Source organism: Pan paniscus, chromosome 16 (genome assembly GCF_029289425.2).
Source record: "Pan paniscus chromosome 16, NHGRI_mPanPan1-v2.0_pri, whole genome shotgun sequence".
Classification (NCBI taxonomy): domain Eukaryota; kingdom Metazoa; phylum Chordata; class Mammalia; order Primates; family Hominidae; genus Pan; species Pan paniscus.
The window spans coordinates 68,499,000-68,526,707 of record NC_073265.2 but is presented as its reverse complement, the minus strand read 5'-3'; the positions used below and the strand labels follow the sequence as shown (position 1 = coordinate 68,526,707).

Genomic DNA, 27,708 nt, shown 5'->3' with positions numbered 1-27,708 from the left:
AAAGACATTTTGTATTTGGGCCCCCAAGTCTCTGGAGCCTGGTGCTGTCACCTATCACCTGGCTCAATGTAAAGGCTCTGGCATCAACCCTAGTCACCACAGTGTGAATTTGGGAACAGACTACCATGTGCAGGGATTTTTGCCTCTGAAAATGTATCTTGAATTGTCTGTTCAAACATATCGTTACCTGGGAAGCAATTTGAAAAGATACTTTAGAAAATTGGAATGTTCACATCTAGTGGTATGCTGGTAAATGCAACTGGTTCTCTGGTGGGAAAAATGGATGTATATGTGTATACATATATGTGTATGTGTATCTGTCTATCTATCATCTATCTATCTATCTATCTATCTATCTATCTATCTATCTATCTATCTATCTATGTTTGTGTGTCTACATATAGATACCCATATATTTAAGTTTAAACTTTACTAATATAAAGGATTATAGTACCTTATTTATAAATAATAAGAACATATACAATGGTCTTTTTCATAAATTCTCTATAATCAATTGATTATCACAGAATGGTTTCATTGAATGTTGACAAACTCTTGTATCTCTGGTCAACCTATGAAGCAATTCAACCATGATTTGACAGATGGAGTTGCATCCCAATCCACTAACTCTTTTGCTAGTAAATCTACTGTCATCACAGTCGACATATGACCTGGTGTTAAACTATTTCTCACTCTCATGCAAATTATACTCATTAACTAAATCCTGTTTCAGCTTTAGCATTAATTTTAAGCTTAATCTGCATTATTAACATTTTTCTCCATTGCTTACTTTCTTAAGGATAGGCTGATTCCCTAGCGTAGATTCATCTGTCATGGATGATTACAAGCTACCAATGGAATATTAGTAAATGCAGAGTTGGAAAGAGTTGCAAACCATTATACACTATTTCCACCATATGAACAAAACACACCTAAAGAGCTTCAAGAACATATACAATCGTAAAATGTACTCAATAATGTGGAAGGAGTGAATTTTGAGTACTTATTACTGTGTTTTTAATAAAATGTATTTAGTTGTAAGTTTGCATCAACTGTAAATAATGGTTGTGTTTTACAACAGGCAGGCAAAATTCCAGGAAACTTAATCAGTTCTCACAAGCTGTTAAAAGCCAGGTCCAACATACAGCTGTCCAAAATCCCCCAAATCTCAGAAAGGCCAAGCTTGAAGTGCCATTAGCAATGACTGGGTCCAATTTATTTATTTATTTATGTATTTGAGACAGGGTCTCACTCTGTTGCACAAGCTGAAGTGCAGTGGTGCAATCAAATCTCACTACAGCCTCGCCCTCCCAGGCTCAAGCAATCCTCCCACTTCAGCCTCCTGGGTAGCTGGAACTGCACATACCCCCCACCACACCTGGCCTTTTTTTTCCTTTTTTCTTTTTTTAGAGATACGGATCACTTTGTTGCTCAGGCTAGTCTCGAATTCCTGGCCTCAAGCGACCTTCCTGCCTCAGCTACTCAAAATGCTGGGATTATAGGTGTGGGCCACTGCACCCAGCCCCAATTTATATTTTGCATAGATGCAGCAACTGCAGCCATAGGCCTACCTAAGATTGCAGTTAACAGTTATTGACAATGAAAGGATCCCTCAGGTTCCTAGCAACTAGTCAGTATGCTCTACTCTACATCTTGCTACTCAAAGTGTGAGCTTGTCAGAAACATAAAATCTTATGTCCTACCCCAGACCTGTGGAATCAGGATAACATAATCTCCAGATAATTCATATGCACATTGAAGTTTGAAGGGCTCTGAATATCAAAGCAGTGATTCTGATACAGGTTGCCCATTACAATTACTTAGGATATTTTTTTAAATATCCATACCTGGGCCCCACCCTCAGAAACTGTTTAATTGAATGGGATGGAGCCCAAGCATGGATGGTTGTTAAAAGATCCCCAGACGACTTTCATGTGGCGACTGGAATAAAGATCTTGGCTGCACCGCATTTCCTCCCTAATGCTAGAAGCTGCTGAGGCCGACTTTTCCAGAGGAGCAGGATGAAAGTGTCCACACCCAGAGGTGGTACAGGGACAATGGTCTGGGTGGCTGGAAACCATCTTGGGCAAGCTGCCTGAAAACAAGATTGCAAGATCTGAATGCATTCACAGCTCCCAAAAGCCTCTTTTCCTCCCTAACAGAATGGGGCATGACCCCCTTGGAACTTCTTTACCATCACCCCTTCCAGTTGAGAAAATGAAAGCTATGGGAAACCAGCAGAGGCAGAGAGCTGACAATATTCTCTTTATGCCAAATGTGTGCTGCCATCTCCACTTGGGCTCTTTATCTCTTCACTCTAAAGAGACTGTATCGAAGGTGTCATTGCAACATAAACGCAACAATATTATGACTGCCCTCTTCTTCCCACCCTCTGCTAAAGGCTCCTACAGAAATTGCTTTTGTCTTTTCAGAATTAAATTTCTTTATAAAAATAGTCAGCAAATATTTCAGCAAAAATAAATGTCCCTAAATAGCCACTCTATCCAGTATAAGTCATCATCACCAGTGCTCCTCCAAAATGCCTAAAATAGAGTCCATGCTCGCAGTTCCCTCCAAGGAACGTCCTTGTTTAGCTAACCTAGTTAGAAGCTGTGAGCTTGTGCTTTTGGGTCCTGTGAGAGCCTTGTGTTTTTAAAATAATCTTGTCTAAAAACCCTCTCTTCTCCCAAAGGAGGTTCAGGATATGCAAATTTCCAAGAACTGGGAGCACAGAGTGGCCCTGTTTGTGTAGATACAGGCCTTGTTTGCAGGCCCCAGTGGGAGTGCTGTGTGAGCTTATACCAGGGGCAGTGTCTGAACAGAGGCCCCTCTGAAGCCCCTCCAGGATGCTTCCTTTGGGCTATGAGTCTCTGCTGGCGGCATGGGCAGGATGGGGTCAGCTGTACCAGTATACTCCAAGGACCCTTGTCCCTGCCCTGCATTCTTGTCACTCCCTTTAGAGCAAGAGCTGTGGAAGACAGTTCCTGCACTTTAGGCTGATTTCTGCCATGATCCAGGAAAGAAACGGGCATGTCTTTCACCTGTTGTGGAAAGCGCACCCTTGCAACAGAGGGAGGAGAGTGTCCTTCTTGTGGCTGAACTCAGCAGATGACTAAAACTCCTGGAGCGGCAGCAGTGATCCACTCACCCTGATTTGCTGGGCACTTTCACAGTTTTAGCACCAAAAAGCATCATTCCCCAAGAACCCTCCCAGTCCTGAGTAAACACAAAAATCGGTCACCTGAGGTGACAGCCCAGAGCTACCTCTCCTGAGGCCTGGAAGAGTAGCCTCAGCTGAGGTATCATGATGAAATTTTATAAAATTAAAATTAAAAACAAAACAAAGATTTCATGTGCATGAATCAGATGGATACAGTTATTAACCAAACCCCATTAGGGGGTGGGGGTAGATCCAGCTGCTGTTTCAAGACCAAAGGGCCAGAGCTAGGGCGAGGGACCCTACCCAAGGTAGCCAGCTATTGAGAGCACTGGGGAGTTGAAGCAGGCACAGAACAGAGCCAGCCTGAGTGAGAGTGGAGGTGAAAGGGAAAGGAGCCTTGCGATGGTCATGAGTTGGGCGTGACTGCAACCTTGCGGCTTACTTTCCTGGCCCAGCTGGCTGCGCATGGATGAGTCAGGCACCTACCTACCGACTGCTGTGCAGAGGCTCTTTAAACAACTAAAGGGAATGAAAACTGTTAAAGCATGTTCTCCTTTATTTTAAAAGTAATACATTCGTAATGAAAAAAATGGGAAAAGTATAGGAAAAAAATAGAAGAAAATTAAAATATCACATAAAACCACTGCTCTGAACAAACCATTTTAAATATTGCTATATATTTATTTCTCCCCTAAAAAAAGACAGGAATCCCTGTGGTCCAGTCCTGGAACAGTTTAGGAAAAAAAAATCTGTCTCCAAAAGTGATCAAAAGCAATTGAGCTCTTCACTGGAGATTCTCAAAGAAAATCCAAGGGAATACAATTTATAATCTATAGAAACACTTACAGATTTTTTTTGCCTGTTCTCATTCTCTTGCCACCTCCCGTTCCCTGCAGCTTCCCCAAAGTGCTCATAACACTTCACTCTCAACTACCACCAAAAACCATCCTAAATCCTGCCACTTTGGTGTTTCTCTCTTTTCCCCCCTCCTTTCCTTTTTTCAAGCTTCTCTTCTTCCTCTAAGAGACTCTGTTCTCATTCCCAATACTAAATTATTTTAACTTCTTTCACTCCTTGCAATTCATCTTTTCTTTCTACCTATTTTCTCAATTTTGCTTGGAAGATTCTGAACTTGGGGATCTATTCCTTCCCCTGGAAATTGTAGGAGAAGAGGCCATGCAATTAATGACAGAATATTCTTTCATGGGTGAGGGAAGGAAAAAATATTACCAAGTGCTCATAATGTAACATGTTTTATAAAAAACAATCTATAAATACTTTATGTGCATGTTTTACAAAACTAATACTGTAAATGCTATTTTATGTTGTGGTCTATAAACTTTATATTCCTTCATTTATTCATTCATTAATTCACTTAGAAAATGTTTATTGTGGGCTTATTATGTGCCAGACACTCTCACTGGGGAAACAACAATGGAAAAAAATAAAAATCAATGCCCTCATGAAGCTTAGTTAAGTGGAAAGAGACAGACAATATAAAAGGAAGGAAATTAGATATTATGCTAAAAGGTAATGAATACCCTGTAATTTTTTTAAGTAAAGTGAAAATGGGTCAGAAGCGCTGGGTAGAGGGCTGTTTAGTTCTCAGCAAGGTGAAATATGGACAGAGACTTGGACAAGAAGAGGGAGAAGCACGCAGATTTGGGGGAAGGGCCTTCTTGGCAGGACAGCACAGGCAGTACAAAGCAATAAGACCAGAATGTGCTTGGCATTTCCCAGGAATAACAAGAAAGCCAGTGTGGCCAGAGTTGGATGCACTGGGTGAAGGACAGAAGTTAAGGATAACTCCAAGTGTTTTGGCCTGAACAGTTACAAGAACAGAGTTGCCGTTAACTGATATGAGAAAAATGGCAGATGGAACAGATTCTTGGGGAAGTATCTGGAGTTTAGTTTTAGACAGGTTAAGTTTTAGATGCCTCTTAGTCATCCAAGTGGAGAAGTAGGAAATATAGTTGAGAAAAATATTTCTGCATGTCATTAAATATTATTTGAAAAATCTAACTTTTAGACAGGTAACACTTTTCTTATAAATTCAAAAAGTATGAAAGGGTATATAATGAAAATTAAGCTTATTTCCCTTTCCCTATCCAACCACCCATTTCTCCTCCCCAGATGCATTCTCTCTTACAAGTTTCTCATATATCCTTCCAGAAACAGTCTACACATTTCATAGGTATACATCCTATTTTTCTCCCCCATAAAATTTTTAGCATAATATGCACGCAATTTTCCACCATGCTTTTTTCACTTAATCAAATATTTTGCAGTATTTCTATATCAATAAGGATAAAGCATTGACATCTATACAGTTGTATAATTTTTAGATTTTCATTGTATAATATATACAATATTTTAACAAGGCCCTGTTGACAGACTTTCAAGTTTTGTTGCCAATCTTTGGCTATTATAAGCAGTATTGAAATATACAATGACCTTGTATATATTTCATTTAAATGTGCAACTACATTTCTAAAATAAGTATTTAAAAGTGAATTTTTGTTGAGTCCAAGATTATGTGAATTTTTATTTAGTTAGATATTGCAAATTTCAATTTGGCAATATATAAGATGATGTTTTCCCACACCCTCCTTGTGGGGAGGAGGTGCAATCACATTTTTGATAATTTTCTATCTGATATAGTAAGATTGAAAAACTTAAAAATGCATGTTATCCTATAGTCATATTGTTTATGACTTCTATATCATACTTTAAAGGGCTTTCCAATCTCTGAGCTTATTGTTTAACTCCTCTATCTTTTAAAGTAAGTTATAGTTTTATTTTTTCATTTAAATCTTTGATATGGAATTAATTTGGAGGAAGGTGTGAGGTAGGGATTCATTTTTCTTTTCAATTAGCTACCCAGGTGTCCTAACACTGTTTATTCAATAATAAATATATCTTTATCCCTGATGAGAAGTGCTACCTATAAGACATAATAAATTACCACATGGTTTGGGATTTATTGCTGAACTTTCTATTCTTTTCCATTTTTCTAACAAGACACATGTTCTACATTAATTACTCTGACTTTATATTTTATTTTAATATTTGGTAGGATTAATCAACCCTCATTTTTTTCACAAGTTTTCTGGCTATTCCTGCTTAAAAATATAATTTTAATGGTATATATTATTCCACATATGGTATCATAATTCTGTCATTTCGTTATAATTCACAAGCCATTTCCCTCTTGTTGGACACTTATTTAGAATTTTTTGCCATAATAAATCCAGAACTCTTTCTGTAGCTCAATTATTATATAACAACAGGTTCTAGGAAATTGGGGTGATTGGCTTTGAATGATTGGAAAAGTCTTGGCATATCAACAATTTTCTAATCAAGTGACGGGGGTGCTAATTTACTTTCCAACTGGTACTGTAATAATGTGCCTATATTGCTACACTTCTGTAAGTACTAAATATTTTACGGTTTTAAAAAAATTTCATTTTGTATTTGAAAAGTGATGAATATTTAATTTTTCATATGTTCATGGAACTCTGGTATTCCTACTGTGAATCATCAAGCCAGGACTTTTGCCCATTGTCATATTATATGCCCATCTTTTTCTTAAGTTTTTAAAAGATGATCACATAGCAAGGCTACAAAAGGAAACTTAGAAAGAAAAATACTCTCATTTATTCATAATACTTTCACTTTAAAGTAGGGATTGGCAAACTGGCCCAAGGGCCAAATCCAGCCTGCAACCTGTTTTTGTAAATAAAGTTTTATTAAAACACATTCATTAATGTACTCTTTATGGTTGCTTCCACACTACAGCAGCAGAATTGACTGGTTGTTAACAAAGACCATCTGCTCTGCAAAGCCTAAAACATTTACTCTCTGCCCTTTTACCGAAAAGTTTGCCAAGCTTCACTTTAAAGTGTTATCTAAAATTGTATTCAAATGTGTGTGTATTATAGCCCTGTAATAATCGTTGAGAATCTATTTCAAATTTTCTCTTTTCATTTGGTCATATAGCATTTCCGATTTTACCCCCTAGTCGTTGTTCTTATTATTTCAATGTCTGATTAATAACCTATCAAGAGGTGATCTCATAAGTGGCTTGACCATTAATTATTTGTCTCCACGCTGCCTTATTCCTAAAAGTGTTAAATCGGTGTATCCTCCTATTGTATAATTGTTTATAAATAACACTGCAATTATAAAGAATGTCTTCACACATAAAGTTTTGTCACGTTTTGAGAGACATCCATTGGAAAAAATATCCAGAAATAGTATTTGAAAATGAATTAACAATAAATATGAAAGATCATCAAAGTGACCATATCCTTTGACCCAGTTATCCTGCTTCTGGAAGTGTTTTCCAATTCAACAGAGCATAAAAAGGCTTTTATTCTAGGAATAAACATGCATTAATACATGCAAAGTACCTAAAGAGAGGGTAAGAGAAAGGATCTAGCACTGCTAGGGGCATATTCCATGCCTGGTAATTTATCAGCAATTTATACATTTCCTCCTACTTAATCCTTACAAAATCTTTTAGAATAGGTATTGCTATGCCCACTTCTCATATAAGAGACCGAAGGATAAGAGAATTTGGGAAATTTGCCCATGATTACACAGCCAGCAAGTAGCAGACCCACGATTCAAACTTAACCTTCCTGTCTCCAAAAACAAGTACTCTTTTCAGTACAGTTTTTAAAGATATACATGGAAGTGTCTAAAATAGCGTCAAGTGGACCATTAACAGCTGAGAAGACAACAGATACAGACAGAGATGACAGTGTCCTCTGTCGAGGGCCTCAGCACAGCCCCAGCCTCTCCCCAGTCCTTCCTTTCTCACTCTCCTCCCCTGAGCTAGCTGAGCATCAGTTTGGCTCCTTTTTCTCTCCCTGCCCTCATCCCTCCCAGGTTCCTGGCATGTCTTGGACCTGAGGTCCCTTCTCACTGCTCTCTCATGCAGCTCCCAAGCACCTTGCCCAGTAGAGCCCCCTTGCACCCTGCTTGGTTGGTCAGCACCCCATGGACATGCAGCCTTGACCTTGGCATGGGGAGCTTCCACTGTGTCAAGCCCAACATCCAGGCCTCTGAAGACAGTCATTCAGGTAGGACGAAGGGAGAATGGGGCCAGAGAAGGCAGGAGAACGTTGGGTGGCCCTGGGGTGCTTGTCATTTAATAAATGGGATAGACAGTGTGTGCATGTGTATGTATATGTGCATGTTTTAATGATTGTGAGTTATGGTGGGATGTGTGGCTGTGTATGTATGTGTGGCTTAGTAAATATGAGTATCAGCATGTATGCATGTGTGGGCAGCATGTACACTTATCTGCATGTGTGTGTTTACATGTATATTGGGGATGCCTTTTATGAATGCAAATGTTATTTTGTGTAAGCATATCTATATATGCTATCATGTAGGCAGGGATGATTAAGTTAGATGTAATGTCTTTTGCTTCTGAGAGTGAGAGGATACCAACAAATATATACTTTTTTTTTACTAAGTCTAGAAGCTGAGATTCTTGAGTATGACTGTTTCCCGGGGCAAGGGTATCTCAACTTTGGCACTACTGACATCTCCATGTAGGTAATCCTTTGTTGTTGGGGGCTATTCTGTATGTTTAGCAGCATCCCTGGCTTCTCCCCACTAGATGCCTGTAGCAGCCACCACCGCCTCTTCCCCAACCATTGTGATAACTAAAAATATCTCCAGATTTTGCCAAGCATCGCTTGGGCTACAAAATCATTCCCTGAGAACCACTGTCCTAAACCATCATTTTCATCTCCCGCTGCACATTAAAATCATCGCTCGGGCTCAAAAAGATCAGTGGTTTCAGGCAATAGTGGGGAGGGAGGGATGACTAGGCATACATAGCACAGAGGATTTTCAGGGCGGAAAACCACTCTATATGATACAATAATAGCAGATGCATGTCACTCTACATTTGTCTAAACCCACAGAATGCACAACACCAAGAGTGAACTCTAATGTAAACTGTGGTCTTGGGTGATAATGATTTGTCACTACAGCTTTATCATTTATACATTTTATTTTTAAAAATATCATTTTAAATTTACCCTCTGGGCAGGCGGTGCTGATAATGGGGAGGCTGTACACCTGTAAGGATGGGAGTATACAGGATATCTCTGTACCATCTGCTTAATTTTGCAGTGAACCTAAAACTTCTCTAAAAACTAGAGTCTATAAAATAAATACATAAACAAATAAAACACACATATGCAAAAAAATGCCTAGGCTCCCCTGGATCAATTAAACCAGAATCTCCTGAGCATTGCCAATTTTTAAAAGGTCCTAGGGACTTTTCTAACAATATTCTCATGGGCAGACTGGGTTGAGAACCCTTGCCTTAATCCAGTGGTTCTCACACTTGAATGTGCATCGGAATCCCCTGGAGGCTTCTCAAAACTCAGAATGCTGGGCCTCAAACCCAGAGTTGTTAACTCAGGAGGTTGATGAGGCCTAACAATTTCCATTTCTAACAAGTTCCCAGGTGATGCTGATGCAGGGACCACACTTTGAGAACCACTGCCTTTAAAAAAAGCGATTTGCAAACTTAATGCCCACAAGAATAACCTGGATAGCTTACTGAAAATGTACATTTCTGTGTCTAAATATTCTGATTCTGTGTATCCTGGGTAGGGTCCAGGAATTAACTTTTTAACCTTAACAAGTCATATCCCGGATTATTTTGAAATAACAGAAAAACCGAATCTATGCAGGGTTTCTAGAAAACCCCTTTTGGGAAATGCTGCAACATGTCAGACAGATCAACAACAGTGTGATGGATGAGGCCCTTTTTCTGGAAACAGGCTCAGTTGGGGGTGCTGCTGAGGCTGGGGCACTAGGAGAGCCATCTCTGCAGCAGGAGCCTAGGGCCCAAGAACTTCTCTCACAGATTTAGTGAAGGCGGGGGACGTTCACAGGACCAGGTCGAGCATGGAGGCACCAAAGCCAAACTCTAAAATTAAAGAAGCTCTTGGAACACTAAATGAAGAGGACCTGATGGCCAGTCCCCATTGCCTCCTGCTTTGCTCCCTGGACACTGCCTAACTGATAACTGACCTTCATTTCCCAAGGCCTTTACTCACACTTTCTTTCATTTACAGTAGTGTCAAGGCAGGCACAAAAATGGCCCATGTGTAGTCATGATGTCTCAGCCAGGCGTGGCCAGGCACACATACAAGAGAGAAACCCTCACCTTTCACATTATCAGGTTCTTACCCACCTCACGTATACCTGTTTACCCATTGGTCACATCCATTCTTTCTTGTTTACAAGCCCTCTGGTCTCCATCCTTGCTGTTTACTTTCCTGTTTCCATCCTTACTTGGGTTTCTTAGATTTGACACAGCAGTCTCCTGGCTTCACATATGGCTTCACTGAACAGTAATAGAGACTGATGTAGCCTTGGGCCAGCCTGGGTGTGGCCCTCCCCGTGGGATCCAAACACAAGACCCACTGCTTCTGAACCATTGCCTACAGTGGTCCCCATGACCTGACAGATGACAGTGCATGCATAAGACACCGAAGTTACTTGCCTTCAAGATGCTGTAATCTGGATCTGAAAACTAAGATGGAATGAGCAAGGCAAGAAAAAGGAAAGACATGAATATTAAAATGTTAGAGATTATGAATATTTGCAGATAATGTTATTACCCACCTTGAAAACCCAACACACTCCATGGAAAAGCAACTAAAAGATATATCAATAATTTTACACAATAAATGCACAAAAATGAGTACTTATTCCATATGCCACTGAAGTGGCATCATTGTCTGGGGTAAATACCTGGAGTTCGTCATCTCATGCCGAGAAGATTAACGAGACGACACAGAAACACACACATGGAGTGGGTTAAAGAGCAGAAAGTTTAATAGGCAAAAGAAAAGAGAGAGGAGAGCAGCTATATCTCGTGCGAGAGAGAGAGAGACTTCTGAAAGGGGGAAAAGTGGCAGACTGCAGCAGATTTTATAGGCAGGCTTGAGAAGGCAGTGTCTGATTTACATAGGGCCCACAGATTGGTTTGACCAGGTGTGACGTTTACATGGTGTGTGGGTAAGGCTGGTCGCCCCCACAATCTTATTATGCAAATGGACTTTCTACTTAGTCAACTGCCATCTTGTCTGCTCCTTGCTGTACACGTGGTTGGCAAGGAAAAGAGAAGATGGAGCCGCCATTTTGATCATGCCTATTCCCAGGTAGTTTCTTCCTATTGGCACAACTGTGGGCATTCACCTGTGCAAGCTTCTAGCTTGCTTGTCTATGTCTGCAGCTTGATTTTACAGGCTGTTCTTTCTTAAAAAGAAAATGATTTGGGGGCTGCTTTTCATTAAAAGGAAAACCTTACCAAGGACTCCCATACCCTCACTATCTTCCTAATTTCTTTTTAATTCCTATATCACCACCAGTAAGAATTAGCATGAGAAAGGGAGCCTATTCACAATAGCAATGGTTAGAAAAAAACTTTAAAAGGAATAGACAGGTTTTTGTGGGTTTTTTCCCCTCCTGACACCAACCAGTTCCAGCACCAATTGGGTGTCTAACATGGAATTCAGTTCTGACACTAACTACCCAGAGTTAGTACCAGACTCCACAGGTTTAAAGGCTCAGTCCCACAAGACCGTTCTCACTTCAGATGCCACCACAAGTATCAGGTCCCCAGAGTCCCCACACTTCTGTCTGACTTGGCTACAAGGTCAAGGAGTCCCACTTCCCTATGCCCCCACTCCAGGTTCAATAATTTGCTAGAATGTCTCACAAAACTTGGAAAAACATGTGATATGGTTTGGCTATGTCCCCACCCAAATTTCATCTTGAATTGTAGCTTCCATAATCCCTATGTGTCACGGGAGGGACGCAGTGAGAGCTAATTGAATCATGCGGGTGGGTTTTTACCATGCTGTTCTTGTGATAGTGAATAAGTCTCATGAGATCTGATGGTTTTATAAAGAACGGTTCCCTTGCACATGCTCTCTTGCCTGCCGCCATGTAAGATGTGCCTTTGCTCCTCCTTCACCTTCCACCATGATTGTGAAGCCTCCCCAGCCATGTGGAACTGTGAGTCCACTAAATCTCTTTGTCTTTATAAATTACCGAGTTTCAGGTATATGTTTTTTAGCAGTGTGAGAACAGACTTATACAACACATAAGTTACATGTGCCATTTCTGGAAGAGTTACACAGGGCAAGGTGTGGGTGGGGTTGGGGAGGAGCTTCCCTGACCTCTCTGAGTGCACCACCCTCTCAGTACTTTGATGTATTCACCAACCCAAAGCTCTCCGAACTACATTGTTTAGAAGTTTTTATGGAGGTTTCATGACATAGGCATGTTGATTAAACCATTAGCCATTGAGGAGTTGCTTATTCTCCTCCTCGGAGGTTGGGGAGGAGCACTGAAAGTTCCAAGCTTCTAATCAAGTCTAGTTCTTTATGGAGATCAGCCCTAACCTAAAGGTATCTGGAAGCCCACCAGGAGTCACCTCATTAGAACAAAAGATGCTTCTATCACCCTTATCATTCAGGAAATTCCAAAGATTTTAGAAGCTCTATGACAGGAACTAAGGACAAAGACCAAATATTACTCTACTATCCCACAACAAATCACAAATCACTATTTGAAGTGCATTAAAAAGACTTCAATAAATAAAAGAACACATTGTGTACTTGGATTAAAAGCCTTAATCTATGAACACATCAATACTCTAAGAATTAATCTAGAAATTTAACACAATTACAAAATCTCAAAAATAAATTTTTTGAAACTTGACACCAAGCTTTGTTAAGAAAGATACGTAAAATATTGAAAAAGAAGATAATGTAAAAGAAAGAGGTCCAGTATTTTTGTTGTACTAGAAATTTGCTACATAGATAATTAGAAGTAATATCTTACTGGCAAAGAAGTAGACTCATGAATAATAAAACTAAGTATATATAGAAAGTCAATGCATGATGAATATGTAATCATAAACTATTGGTGGTAGAATAGATATTCAAGACATGCATAAGTCACTTCGGGGAATGAATTAATTCTTCATTTCTGACACCAAATGCTAGATGGTTTAAAGTTTACACTGTAAAATAAAATCATAAATGTGTTACCAAAAAAATTAGAAAAAATTTTGTAATCTTGCTAGCAGGAAGAACTTTTAAAGCATAAAATAAAAGTTAGATGCTATAAAAGACATGATTGATAGATCTTCAACTAAAGACACCATAAATAAAATGAAATGACAGATGATGTACTGGGGGAAATATTCCCAACTTATATGACAAATGGTTGAATTAAAAAAAGATGAACACTCTAGTAGGAAAATAAACAAAGGACATAAGTAGACAAGTCACAAAAGAAGAAATACAAATGGACAATAAATGTATAACTCAATGCTTAATTCTATTAGTAATCAGAGAAATGAGTGTCAAATCAACAAAGGAACATTTTTACCCAAGGGATAAGCAAAATATAAAATTCAATGATTCAGTTGACCTGAAGGCTATTTGTGACCTATGTTGTCCAGATTTAAGGGATGAGGAGGGGGATGAGGGAAAGATGAAGGCCTTGGGACTTTAGTTGGCAATAAGATGAGAGCAGGGGCCTCTGTTAGGGTTGAGCAGGAGCAGTAACAACCAGCATCCACCTTGATGGAGCAGAGCACCCTACTAAGCTCTTCAACAGGCATTTGCTTTTTAATCCTCACAGAAACCCTATGAAATGGGAGCTGTTATTATTTCCATTTCAAGGATCAGGAAACTAAAGTATTGTATTCATTTCCCATTGCTGCTTGATATGGTTTGGCTCTGTGTCCCCACCCAAATCTCATGTTCAATTGTAATCCCCAGCGTTGGAGGTGGGGCCTGGTGGGAGGTGATTGGATCATGGGGGTGGTTTCTAATGGCTTACATATCCCTAGTGCTGTCTTGTGATGGAGATCTAGTTGTTTAAAAGTGTGTGGCACTTCCCCGCTTCTCTTCCTCCTTTCCAGCCATGTAAGACATTCCTGCTTCCACTATGCCTTCCACCATGACTGTAAGTTTCCTGAGACCTCCCCAGCCATGCTTCCTGTTCAGTCTGTGGAACTGTGAGTGAATTAAGCCTCTTTTCTTTATAAAATACCCAGTGTTAGGTATTTCTTTATAGCAGTGCAAGAACAGACTAATACACTGCTATAACAAATCATCACAAATTTAGTGGCTTAAAACAACACAGATTTATTATCTTATAATTCTAGAGGTCAGAAGTCAGCAATGGGCCTCACTGGGCTAAAATCAACAGTACAGCAGGGCCATATTCTTCTGGAGGCCCCATGGGAGAAGCCCTTTCCTGGCCTTTTCCAGCGCCCACAGGCCACCCACATTCTTTGGCTCCTGGCTAGTCACTCAGACCTCTGCATCTCTAACTCCGACTCTCTTTCTGCTGTCTTATAAGGATGCTGTGAATTACATCAGCCCCTGTTCTATTCCCCAATAACCCAAGATAATTTCCCCATCTCAAGATCCTTAACCACATTTCCAAAGTCCCTTTTGCCATGTAAAGTCACATCTTCATAGGTTTCAGGGATTAGGATGTGGACATCTTTGGGGGCCCATGATACACCTATGCAGAGGAGAAGTAAAGTGCCTAAGATCACAAGCCACCAGGTCCCAGGAACTGTGTAAACACTGAAAATAGGACAAGAAGAGGCTTGTTCCAAAGAGGCCCTCGCTACTTCACAGTCCCACCAGGAGGGCAGTGCTCTGTGCCCAGGGGCAGCCTGAGCTGCTCTCCCTGTGGGGCTGCCAGCTACCCTGACTCGTCTTCCCAGGCCCTGCGCATCCTTCCCTGACCCCTCATCAACCTGAGGAAAGCTCTGGAATGCCTTCTTCTAGGCTCTCACTGTAGTATGAGGGCATTTTTCTTACTGTGTGGCTTAATTCCATGTCTTTCTCCCGCATTGGACCGTGAACAGAGACCACATCTGCTCCTCTCTGTTCCCAGGACCCAGTACAGGAGTGTCAGCTTGTGCCTTCTGCTCTGTGTGACCTATCAGAACCCACACACTTTCTCTGGTCATCTTAACAAAGACTCTTTCTACATCTTACCCAGGAGCACCCTAACCCTTTGTCTAGAGCCCGGGCTCGGTAAATAAATGAATGGATGTCATCCACTGATCTACCCCATCACCCTCTTTCAGTTCTCATCATAGTACTTACCACCATGTGAACATGTTCTAACTTAGCAAGTGTATTATTTGTCTTTCCTTACCAAAATATAAGGTCCAACATGGCAGGAATACGTCCTGCCTTGTTGAGAGCTGGTACTGAACCTGGCACTTATGACAATAGTAATAGCAATAAGAGTAACCTATGGGGTGCTGCCTCTTGGTGGTATGGGATGGATGAATGAATGAGTGAAAAAAGTATAAATCAGAAAAGAAAGCATTTCTAATTAGAAAGTCATGAGATAACCTTTCTTACCTATTCATGAAAATATAAAAGTTGTGTGATAGATGCTGATGCCAAGACTGTGGAAAACCACTTTCATAGATTTCTGGTGGAGATACAGAATGACGTTACCCCTATGGAGAGAATTTGGCAATATCTAGCTAAACGTGTATGTGATTACCATTTGACCCACCAAACCCATTTCTAAGAATCTGTCAAACTGATACTCTGAAAAAAGGAATGAATTACATATGCATAAGTTATCCATTGCAGCACTATTTGTAATAGCCTAAAGGAAAAGTGAAACAGTATGCAACAGAGTTCTATGCAGTGGTAAAATGAATGAGAGTGACCAGAAATTCCATTTCTAAGAATCCATCCAATAGAAATAAAAATACGTGTTCATACAAAGGCATATAGGTCAGGCACAGTGGCTCATGCCTGTAATCCCAGCACTTTGGGAGGCTGAGGTGGGATGATTGCTTGAGCCAAAGAGTTTGAGACCAGCCTGGGCAACATGGTGAGACCTCATCTCTATAAAAACTTAAAAAAAAATGGCCAGGCATGATAGCATGCACCTGTAGTCCCAGCTACTTGAGAGGATGAGGTGGGAGGATCACTTGAGCCCAGGAGTTGGAAATTATAGTAAGCCATGATCACACTGCTGTACTCCAGCCTGAGTGACAGAGCGAAACTGTCAAAAAAAAAAAAAAATGACATATGCATGGATGTTGATAGGAGCATTATTCATAATAATCAAAGACTGGAAGTAATCCAAATAGCCATCAACTGGTTAACAAATAACAGATAAACAAAATGTGGTATTGTCATACAATGGAGTACAATTAGGCAATTAAAATTGACAAAGTACGAATACATGCGACAACATGAATGAAGCTTAACGAACGTGGTAAGTGAGAGAAACCAGCCACAAAATACCATATGACTGCCTGAAATGTTTAGAAAAAGCAAACGTCTAGAGACAGAAAGCAGATCAGTGGTTGCCTGGGGCTGATTTGGGAGTGGGGATTGACTGCAAATGGACACAAGGGGACTTTTTGGAGTGATGGAAATGTTCTGAAACTAGACGGTGGTGGTGATTGCATAACTCTATACATCTACTAAAATCATTGAATTATACACTTGCAATGGGTAAATTTTATGATATATAAATTATGCCTCAGTGAAGCTATTAAGCAAAAATGATTGAGGAAGACTTCTGTAGAAGTTCAGCTATGGAGTCATCTGCAGGCTATAATATCAAGTTTTAAAAAATTAAACAAGGCATAGAACAGTGTACTGAGTGAGCAAACAATTGAAGTATAAACCAAAAAATAATAAAAATTATTTATCTATAGGGAGAGAGAAGAAACAGAATGGAAGAAACATGGAAGGAAGCAAGATTCCTCTGAATTCTAAAAGCTAGACTTCTCTTGGTTTTAGTTTTGAATTTGGAAACAAGAAAATGTTTCATGTAATTAAAAATACAAAATAAAGCAAATTTCCAATTTCCTAAACTGGAAACAAACTGAAACAAAGTATATATCAAGTTTGTTATACAACTATAAGAGGAGTATTTCAACTGACTTTGAAACTTACTATTTGGAGTATGCATGTCCGGTAAAATAGATACTAAAACACCCATGCATAGCAGAAGAAGCAGTACAGCAAGCCTGACATGGGAGTTGAGGCTAAACACGGTGAGGAGGGTGTTTGGGGGTGGAGGGGGATGGTGGCAGTGGTAGCTACTCAGTGCAGGGTGTCAGGCAATGGCTGTTCATAGCAGATACACACTATGGTCCTTGTGCATAGCAGATACACGCTAAAGCATGGAGGAATGAAAGGGCATCATGTCAGCAACTCACTCTAAGATGGTTCAGCGGGGAAAAGCTTTTTGAACTATTCCTATAGTTTTTCTGTAAGTCTGAAATTATTTCAAAGTAGAAAGAAAAAATAATGGAAGAATGAACGGGGCACAAACTTATTTTTCTGAGAATTAGTAAATAAAGGAAAAGAACCAAGCACTTATCCTACTTTGTTCTGATTTCAAAGTAATCAAGTAGTTGATCAGGGAAAGTTATTCTTTAGAGAAGTAGACCGGCTAATTAAGACAGAAGCAAATTATTTAAATAGAAAAAAAAATCACCACTTTGCAACCCCTAATGATATAATGGATCCAGGCTACAATCATCAATGGGTGCTAAAACTTTCAGAAGGGTTGTAAGAGATCTTTAAAGTTGATGGGTTCATTTGACAACACTTGAACTCAGGGATCAATTTTAACATATGAAAGTTGGGGCAATCAGACATCAGGTCAATGTCATAAGAAATACTCAGCACAACCTATGACTTGTTCCTGCCAAAATGAAAGCTGAGCCAGAATCTAATGGAGTTTCTAGAGCAGTGGTTCTCAACCAACTGGGGGCGATTTTGCCTCCCAGACATTTGGCAATGCCTGGTGACATTTTAGGCTGTTAGAACTCGCAGCCAGGAATGTGCTACTGACATCCAGTGTCTGGAGGCCAGGGATGCTGCTAAACATCCCTCTGTGCACAGGGCAGCCCCCACGACAAACAATTATCTCCAAAATATCAACAGTGTGGCGTTGAGAAACCCTCCTCCAGATCTAACTCCCATATACATGGGAGACCAAAAAACACGTTAAATAACACCACAAGGATGAAATCAGCCAAACCTAAAATACTGGAAATGGTATAGCACAAATGATCCACTTTCTCCAACAAATACAGTAAATGGAATGAAAATGGGGAGAAGAGGGGGCACTGAAATAGATTTCTTAGAGACATAAAAAAATGCAATGTGTGGACATAATTTGGATTCTAAATTCAAACAAAGCAACCGTAAAAAAAATTCGAGGCAGTATGGGGACACACAGGCTGTGTTATTAGATGATATAAAGAACATATTATTAATTGTGTTCAAAGTGATATTAGTAGAGTGGTTACGTTTTGTAAGCTCTTGTTAGAGAGGCATATTAATTATTTATAGGTGAGTGATGTGATGGCTGGGATTTGCTTAAAAACAGCACTTTTCAAAGTGCAGGCCATAGATATCTGAGGGAATCCCCAAGATTATTTCAGGGATCTTCAGAATCAAAACTATTTTAATAACGATATTACAATGTCCCTTACCTTTTTCACTGCCTTGACATTTGCACTGATGATGCAAAAGCGATAATGAATAAAACTGCCGATGCTCCAGCAGGAATCAAGGCAGTGGTATAGAACAGTTCTAGCAGTCACTGTATTCTTTTTTTTTTTTCTTTTTTTTTTTTTAAGACAGAGTCTTGCTCTGTTGCCCAGGCTAGATGCAGTGACACAATCTTGGCTCACTGCAACCTCTGCCTCCTGGGTTCAAGTGATTCTCCTGCCTTAGCCTCCCGAGTAGCTGGGATTACAGGTGCCTGCCACCACGCCTACTAATTTTTGTATTTTTTTAGTAGAGATGGGGTTTCACCATCTTGGCCATGCTGGTCTTGAACTCTTGACCTCATGATCCACCAGCCTCTGCCTCCCAAAGTGCTGGGATTACAGGCCCGAGCCACCGCACCTGGCCTCAGTCACTGTATTCTTTATAGCTACCTATTCAAAGAAAAAAAAAGATAAAAATTAAAAAGGTCAATTTAACTTAAGAAGGTACTGGGCCAGGAGCAGTGGCTCATGCCTGTAATCCTAGCACTTTGGGAGGCCAAGGCGGGTGGATCACCTGAGGTCAGGAGTTGGAGACCAGCCTGGCCAACATAGTGAAACCCCGTCTCTACTAAAAATACAAAAAATTAGCTGGGTGTGGTGGCTCAGGCCTGTAATCCCAGCTACTCGGGAGGCTGAGGGAGGAGAATCGCTTGAACCTGGGAGGTGGAGGTTGCAGTGAGCCGAGATCATGCCACTGCACTCCAGCCTCGGCAACAAGAGCAAAACTTTGTCTCAAAAAAAAAAAAAAAAAAGGTACTACATGAAGCAATAGAAATTATTAATTTTGTTAAATCTTGACCTTTCAGAATACATCTGTTAAGTATTTCATGTCACAAAATGGGAAGTACTCATCAAGCACTATTAAAAGGTGCCTTCATTTTCCATCTATGGCTGTACGTGGGGCCAAATTTTCTTCACACATTTCAATCAAACAACAAATTGTAACCGATTGAATGTAGAAGCAGACACAAGAATCCAGCTTCTGGCCAGGCGCGGTGGCTCATGCCTGTAATCCCACCACTTTGGGAGGCAGAGGTGGGTGGGTCACTTCAGGTCAGGAGTTTGAGACCAGCCTGGCCAACATGGCAAAACCCTATCTCTTCAAAAAATACAAAAAGTAGCTGGGCGTGTGGTGGTGGGCGTCTGTAATCCCAGTTACTTGGGAGGCTGAGGCAGGAGAATCGATTGAACCTGAAAGGCAGAGGTTGCAGCGAGCCAAGATCGCACCACTGTACTCTGTCCTTGGGGACAGAGCGAGTCTCTGTCTCAAAAAAAAAAAAGATTTTCTCTATAGAGAATCCAGTTATCTTCCATTAAGCCAGACATAAAAGAGATTTGTAAAAATGTAAAATAATGCCACTCTTCTTTCTAGTTATTGTTTGTTTTGCAAAATATAATTTTTTCACTTAAAATATGTCATTTATATTAACATGTAATAAGTATTACTATTATTTTTAAATGAATTAATAAGTAAACATTTTAAAGTTTCTTTGTTTTAATATCTAATGTAAATATAAAAAATTTAACTGACAAAAGCTGTTTGGGGTCCTCAATATTTTTTAAAAGTGTAAAGGAGTCTTGAGACCAAAGAATCTGACAAATATTGCTTTAAAATTATCTAGAAATGAAATGAAACAAAACCAAACAAAAACTGTGGTGGAGAGAATGGGACAGATTTGATGGGATTGAATGGAATTTGAGTAATGAATGCACGGGATTCCTTGCACTCTTCTCTCTCTTCTTGGTATGTTTTGAATTTTCTGTAATAAATAACTTTTCCAGAGAGAGCATTTCCTTCATAGGATGTTAGTAACTACATCCGCATGTGACTTCAGGGCCTGGGAACCCAGTCAGAGTTAAGAAAATCCTCTGCAAAAAATATGGAACCCCACTCTTTTCTAAGGATGTCTAAGGTGGGGGACATGGGTGGTGAAAAGAAAGCAACGTCAGGTCAAAGCCCCCACCTGGGCCCATGCCTCTCAGGTAATGGCAGAGATGTCCCTGATGGCCACGTCTAGGGCCCCAGGAAAAATGACACTGTTTGGGAAGTGGGGAGGTCTGGGGTCTTTTCTCTGCACCACAAGAAATGTGCTAAGAAGCACAAACCCTTATGTGGGCCACAGTTGGACTAGATGATCTTTGAGAGCCCTTCCAGCTAAAGCATTTTGTGCAAAGCAATTATTCTTGGCCTCATGAGTTTTCATTCATTTAGTAATTTTAAGTGTTTGTTTTCTGTCAAGCACAGGGTCTGCCTTGTTCAGGAGAAGAATATGAAGCAGAGCAGCATCTGTGACTTCTGTGATATTAGGAAGGCCCAGCTGCCCCTCCACACCCCTGCCCCCATCTTCTCATTCCAAAAATTCAACCATTAACGTAACTACTGCCTTGATTCCTTTTGACAGAGTCATCACTGACACCTTAATAAAGATGTGATTCTGACCCTTTCCAAAGATAGAAACCAAAAAGAGGGGTGGGTCTGTATGGAAGGCACTGAACTCAGTTTGAGACACACTGATTTGATGGCTCTGCAGGTTGTCTTAATGGAGGTGTCCAGTTGGGTGTATCAGTCTGGAGCTCAGAAGAGTGGTCCCAATGAAAGACGGAGACCTGGGGACTGTCCACATTGACAAGGCAATGGAGATATGGATGTGGGTGACTTCAGCTAGGGTCTCAGCAAACAGAAGGAACCAGGAGACAAGACTGAGAAAAAGCACTCTCAGGGAAAGAAATGTATGAAAGAGATCAGGAAGGAATGGAAAGAGTAGGGAGAGGGATACCAGGAAGAAGGAGAGTGTGTGGAAAGTTTAACAAAGAGAGGAGCTCCCCACATTCAGCAAGGAGTTTTGCTTAATTTTTTAAATAGGAGAGATCTGAGTAGGTTTAAAACCAACATTGTAATCAGTATTATTGATTGGTAGAAGGAAGCCAATACATACAGAGAAGTTGATGAGACAACAAAGATGGTGAATTATCAAAGGATGGAGAGGTAGAAGAAGCAGATTACAAGAAACACAAATGACCAATAAAGAACTGCAAATTCAGGCAACAATGAGATACTATTTTGCACCAGCCAATTTGGCTATTTATGGATAAGGAAACTGAGGCACAGCTAGGTTAAAGATCAAGACCATGTCAGCAGTAAATAACAGAGCCAGGATTAGAGCCCAGGCAGTCGGGCTCCTGAGCCTGAGTTCTCAACCAGGATACTATGCCTTTTCTCTAAAAGTAGTCATTGCTTAATCATGCATTTCTATAAATACGTGTAAATAAGTACATGTAGACATACATATATGTGCATGTGTAATACACATTAATGTTCATGGAGAAAAGACTAGATGCCAAATTATGAAGAGTGGTTATTTCTGGGTAATTGGATTATAGCTGGTTTTCACTTTCTTTGCACTTTTCTATATGTCTGTGTTTCCTATAAAGGGTAAATTACTGTGGTAGAAGAAAAAGAGAAGTTATTTTTAAAAACAAGCCTGGGGAGGAGACTAGGATGAAGGCAGGGACCAGACCCCTTTGTTCCAGTCTGTTCTTTTGTGAAAGCTTGCAGGGAAGGGAGGTCAAAGTCTGAAGGGATGAGCCAGTGTCTTTCAGCAGCACAGACGGGACCAACAGGATGTCTCTTTGGTTTTCCTGCAAGTTGGCCCTACTGCTTAGCATCTGCAAAAGCCGGGAGCATTTTCCCTGAGGACTGCTGTCTCCTGTCTCCAGCAAAACTCCTCTGGTCTGAGGGGACCATCACACAGGATCTTAGCCTCTCCAGTAAGACTGGTCCCCATGCCCTCCCCAGGAAGAAATCATTAAGCTGCATTCCCTCTGAACCTGCTCCTTCCCTTGGTTGAAGGTGTGCTTTCCTGGCTCTCTGAAGAACCAAGACCAGGTCAAAGGCCTCCCCAGGCCCCTCTGCAAGGCTCAGGCCCCATGGTCAGGCTTCCAGGTGAACAGGTTCTCCATGACACCCATGCAAGCAGCCATTCCACTGACTCCATCTCAGGAGACCCCATTCCCTCCCCTTGGCAGCAGCTTTTCCTCAGGAAGACATCACTACCTACTAAGACAGGTACAACTTCTCCCTGGTGGCAGACACCCTGCCGTACTTCCTCCTCTCTCTGCTGCCTTCTCTTTGAACCCCCGTGGGAGAGAGTCCATGTCCAGGCAGTGCTTCCTCCATTTCCCATCTATCACCTCAGCAGCCATTATTTTTTTAAGCTGTGAAGTTTGGTATGAGCTACTTACAGCTACTGAATTCTGTAAGCTTCTGCTTGTGCTCAAATACTTTTTTTCTTAATGAAAGCATCTAAGAGAATAATTCCACACCAAAAAAAAAAAATTGAAAACAAGAAAATTTTGCTTGTCTTCTGAGAGTAGAAGAAACCAATCCACACAGACATGTGCACCACAGGATGGGGACCGTGACCCAAAGGAGGTGGGTTGAGTTCCAGGTCTGAAGGAAAGAAAGTTCAGTGTGAAGGGTGAGGGAGATGGGAAAAGCAAAAACTGGAGGTACAGGGCAGGGATGTCCTGAACACAGGGTGGCTGTGTGGATGGACGCGAGAGCCAGGGCACGTTCACGTCGCTCCTTTCTATCCCTTGTTCTGCTCTGGCCTCTAGTAGGTTTCCCATGAGGTCCCGCCCACACAGTGAGGGAGCATCCCTAGGCCCAAGGATGCTTTAAAGAATCTGGCAGATGTTGTAATGTGGTACATATCTCCCCTTGGAAGATTCAAATCCCTGCACGCACACCCACGATTTTGCACCCATGCCAGGGGTTTCCAGGCCAACTTGTGGTACTGTGAGCAGGGAGGGTTCCTGCCCTCAAGGCTATATTCACCAGGCCACTTCTTTCAATGGAAACACACCCCAGACTCTGTTCCTCTTCCCAGAGGGCCTATCAGAGAGGAAAGAACCAATGCTTCCGAGCCAGCCCTCAAGGCATGTGCATCTCATCCCAGCCACTCACCAACCAGCTGCTGTAGGGCCCCTCGCTCATCCACTCTGTGCCTCAGCATCCCCTTCCATGAAACAGGGACAACAAATGTGAGGATTAAATCGGAGGTGCTCTAGAAGCATCACTTCCTTTTCCAGCCACCCATGCCTTGACTCAAGACCATCCTCACCCATGAAGCCTCACTCTTTCCAACCCTCTGAGATAGCCTCATTGGCTTACACTCGCCATTGGCCTTGTATTCATTCCTCCTTCATTCAACAAATATTAACTAAGTGTCTATCTATCCTCAGGACCTGGTGCCAGATGCTGGGGTACAAAGGTGAAAAGACACACAGTCCCCACCCTAAAGGATGTAAAGGCAAGGCAGGGATGCAGGACATAACAGCCATGTGGTAAGAAATCTGAGAGAGCTCCTGTACATGTGTGAGCACCCACCTCCTAGGGGCAGCCAGTGCTAGTGCTTGGGGGTTCCTGGAAACATGGGCACATGCGGGTAATACCATCAAGAACATCAGCAATCTGTAAAAAAGTAAATGATATTGTCTATGTCTTCAGACTTTGTAGACATCCAAGGAATGCTAATAGGAAACAAACTGGAGGTGGAGAAGGGCAGAGGTGGGGTGTGGGATTGATGTTGCCGTGTGAGCTAAGACACTGATAACAGAAAGTAATGTTGGGACATGCAGAATACTTTCCTGTTCCTTAATAACTTAGTTTGGACCCCCACAGCAGACTCACAAAAGGAGTTGTTTTTGTGTTTTCTGTGTGTGTGTGTGTGTGTGTGCGTGTGTGTGTGTGTTTTAATTAAAAGCCCTACTTTCCTACTTTGCAGATGAGAAAGCATATAGAGAAGTCCTAACTCCGTCTCTGTCAATAGAAGGTGGGGATTTAATACAGATTATTTTGGCCTTGGTGCAGATAAGTGAGATAAGAGGGCAGCCAGCATCTTGAATGCTGTCAGAAAGGCCACATCTTTCCCAGTGGTTCTCACGCTGCCATGGCGACAGTCAGTTAAAAATAGTTCAGTCACAAGATGAGGAGTCAATGTGCACTGACACTCGGCGGTCTGGAATGATGAGCGGCAGGCCGCATTCCATCCCGGGGTAGAGTCCTCCTTACAGGGCGGGTGGGTGCAGATTGCAGATTTCCTTTTTTTCTTTTTTTTCTGAGATGGAGTCTTGCTATTTCGCCCAGGCTGGAGTGCAGCGACGCGATCTTGGCTCACTGCAGCCTCCACTTCCTGGGTCCAAGTGATTCTCCTGCCTCAGCCTCCCGACCCTAGCTGGTATTACAGGTGCCCGCCACCATGCCCAGCTACCTTTTGTATTTTTAGTAGAGACGGGGTTTCACCCTGTCGGCCAGGCTGGTCTCAAACTCCTGACCTCAAGCGATTTGCCTGCCTCAGCCTCCCAAATAGCTGGGATTATAGATTTTCTTATGGAAGTAGAGATGGGCTAGGCCCAGCCTGCAGGAAGGTTGTGAGCAAGTTTAGGGAGCCAGGACTAGTGCAGCTGCCTCCTTGCTGGCTTCCCTCTCCCTTGGCCTCTCTCACACCTGTAGCTGCTGCTTCAGTGGGTTCCTCTCACTGGACTCTTAAGAGGGGCCAGTGTTTGCTCCCTAGTGCTCTACCCATAGCCAGCAGCATGTCTGATCTTTAGTGAGTATTCCATACTTATTTATTGAGTGAATAAATAAGATGGTAAAATTACCATTTTAACTCCCTGTTTTGAAATACATTTTAATATTTCTGCTTCATGCACTGGCTAGCCATGATCTGTTTTTGTTGACTAGAATCACATACTCAGCATGTCTGAACTGGGTCTTGATGGCTCAGCTAGCTCAACTCCCTCATTTTACAGGAATTCAAAGGGAGCTTGGTCCTAAGTCTCCTGAGTCCCAGTGATATTGCTCTTCTTACCAGCTTTTTCTATCTGAATATAGAAATTGACCTTGATTGAACATCCTCACACCCAGAATGGTTTTAAGACAATTCTGATCATTAAGATCATTGCTTTAAAGAGATGCTGACATACAAGCTTTCATATACCTGCAGGAAGACAAGGGCTATGAGTTGGCAGCTGCAGACAATTCCAGAATACTGGGAGAGGACAGGAATGTGGGAATGATCTGCCTGCCCTGTCTGTGCCACAGAACAGGTTATTTGCATAATGAGCCCTGTGCATTCACTATCCTGAGAAGTCAATGGGTATTATTAGTGTCATATTATCTAGGTCATGCAAGAAAGGACAGAGTTTCCAGACGGTTCAGGAGGACTGGACGTTGCACATGTACCTTGAAGACACTAGCAAAAGCCACTAAACTATTCAGGCCAGTTCAACTGTCAACCCTCCCCTCACTCCTTGGGCTGAAGCCTCTTAACATTTTCATTCCTATCCTCCATTTGTTGCTTGTCCATTTCAATTGCCTTGGACTTGGAAGGTGGATGACACCCAAATATTTATCTCCAGCCCATGTTTCTCTCCTAAGTTCCAGACATTTAAATCTGCGGTGGTCCCAGGGCCCAAACAACACATCCAAAATCAATTGCAGCATCTCCCTCTGAAGCTGTTTTCCTGATTAAATTCCTGTCTTGGTGGTTGAAAATGCCTCACCACCCAGAGCCCAAGTGAGTCACCTCCTCAACCAATGAACCAATCACCAAATCCTGTCTATTTTCGCCTACTAAAGGTGCCTTTCTCTCCGTATCTATAGAACTGTACCTGCATGATACAGCGGCCCTCATAATGGTTCCCTGCCTCTGATCTTGGCCTCTACACCCCCTACCCTAATCAGTTCTCCAAAATTGCATCCACATGGAATTTCTGGTCCCACCACGACATTTTTCTGCATGACATCTTTTTTGGCTTCTTAAGGCTATGAGATGGAATCATTGGCCTGGCCCATGGGGCCCTGTGACCACTGCCCACCCCTTCAGGGTCCCCTCCACAACCCTTCCCGCACAAAGGCATGTCCCCTGGGCCTTGATATTCCCACTATTTGCAGGCCCCCAAATACACCCTGCCATCTCTCACCTCATCCTCTGCCCATAGCCAGAGCCTCTCAAAGACTGAAGCATTCAGTACTTTTAAAATATAAAGAAATCCTCATACAAGTTTTCAAAAATGGTAGCAGGGACCAGGCACAGTGGCTCATGCCTGTAATCCCAGCACTTTAGGAGGCCAAGGTGAGTGGATCACTTGAAGCCAGGAGTTCAAGACCAGCCTGACCAACATGGTGAAATCCTGTCTCTACTAAAAATACAAAAATTAGCCAGGCGTGGTGGTGCACAACTATAGTCCCAGCTACCTGGGAGGCTGAGGCACAAGAATCACTTGAACTTGGGAGGTGGAGGTTGCAGTGAGCTGAGATCATGCCACTGCACTCCAGCCTGGGTGACAGAGAGAGATCCTGTCTCAAAAAAAAAAAAGGCTGGGCGGTGGGGGGCAAAAATTTTAAATGTTTGCAACTAACCCACTAATGCCATTGGCACAAAAATATTATGATACAATTTAATTATGCTGGTCTGAAGATAATTAAAGGATTTATAGCATATAATAATTTATACTACCATTCCAGACTTAGTGACTAAGTGACCATCCACCCTGATCTGCTTGGGATTGAAGGGACTTTGGTGCTAAAATCAGAAAAGTTCTGAGTGAATGAGGCCAAGCTGGTCACCCTAAGTATGGAACAGTAGTTTATAGTCATATGATGATGACCTTCTTTCAAAACTGTCCATGTATCTCTGTGGCTGTCTAACAATTGGAGATAAAAGGCCACCTTTGAGGCACTTGGTGAATGGGAAGCCTGAGCTCTCCAGCCTGCTCCCTGCTGCTACTGGTTCGTATGCCATGTTGATGAGCTACTCCTGCCCCTCTTTCCAGGCTCAGCTTTTCTGGGCCCAGCCCACCCTAGCACTGGTCTGCTGATTGTTTGTTCCTATGTTCCTGCAGCATTCTCTAT

General features: G+C 41.7%; 1 long non-coding RNA gene across 5 annotated transcripts in view; it reads left to right on the top strand.

Moving 5' to 3' along the window:
- The window catches only part of LOC129394064 (uncharacterized), an 89,450-nt gene that overhangs the window by 11,492 nt on the left and 50,250 nt on the right, over nt 1–27,708 (top strand). Inside the window, exons 2-4 of one of the 5 annotated variants that reach the window (XR_008621256.2) lie at nt 8,106–8,247; nt 8,652–8,724; nt 14,142–14,447. This is a non-coding gene — a long non-coding RNA (uncharacterized LOC129394064). Of the gene's footprint in view, nt 1–8,105; nt 8,248–8,646; nt 8,725–10,502; nt 11,134–14,141; nt 14,448–27,708 lie in introns of those variants that run through there. The other 4 variants (XR_008621258.2, XR_008621259.2, XR_008621257.2 and 1 more) reach the window with 4 other exon arrangements.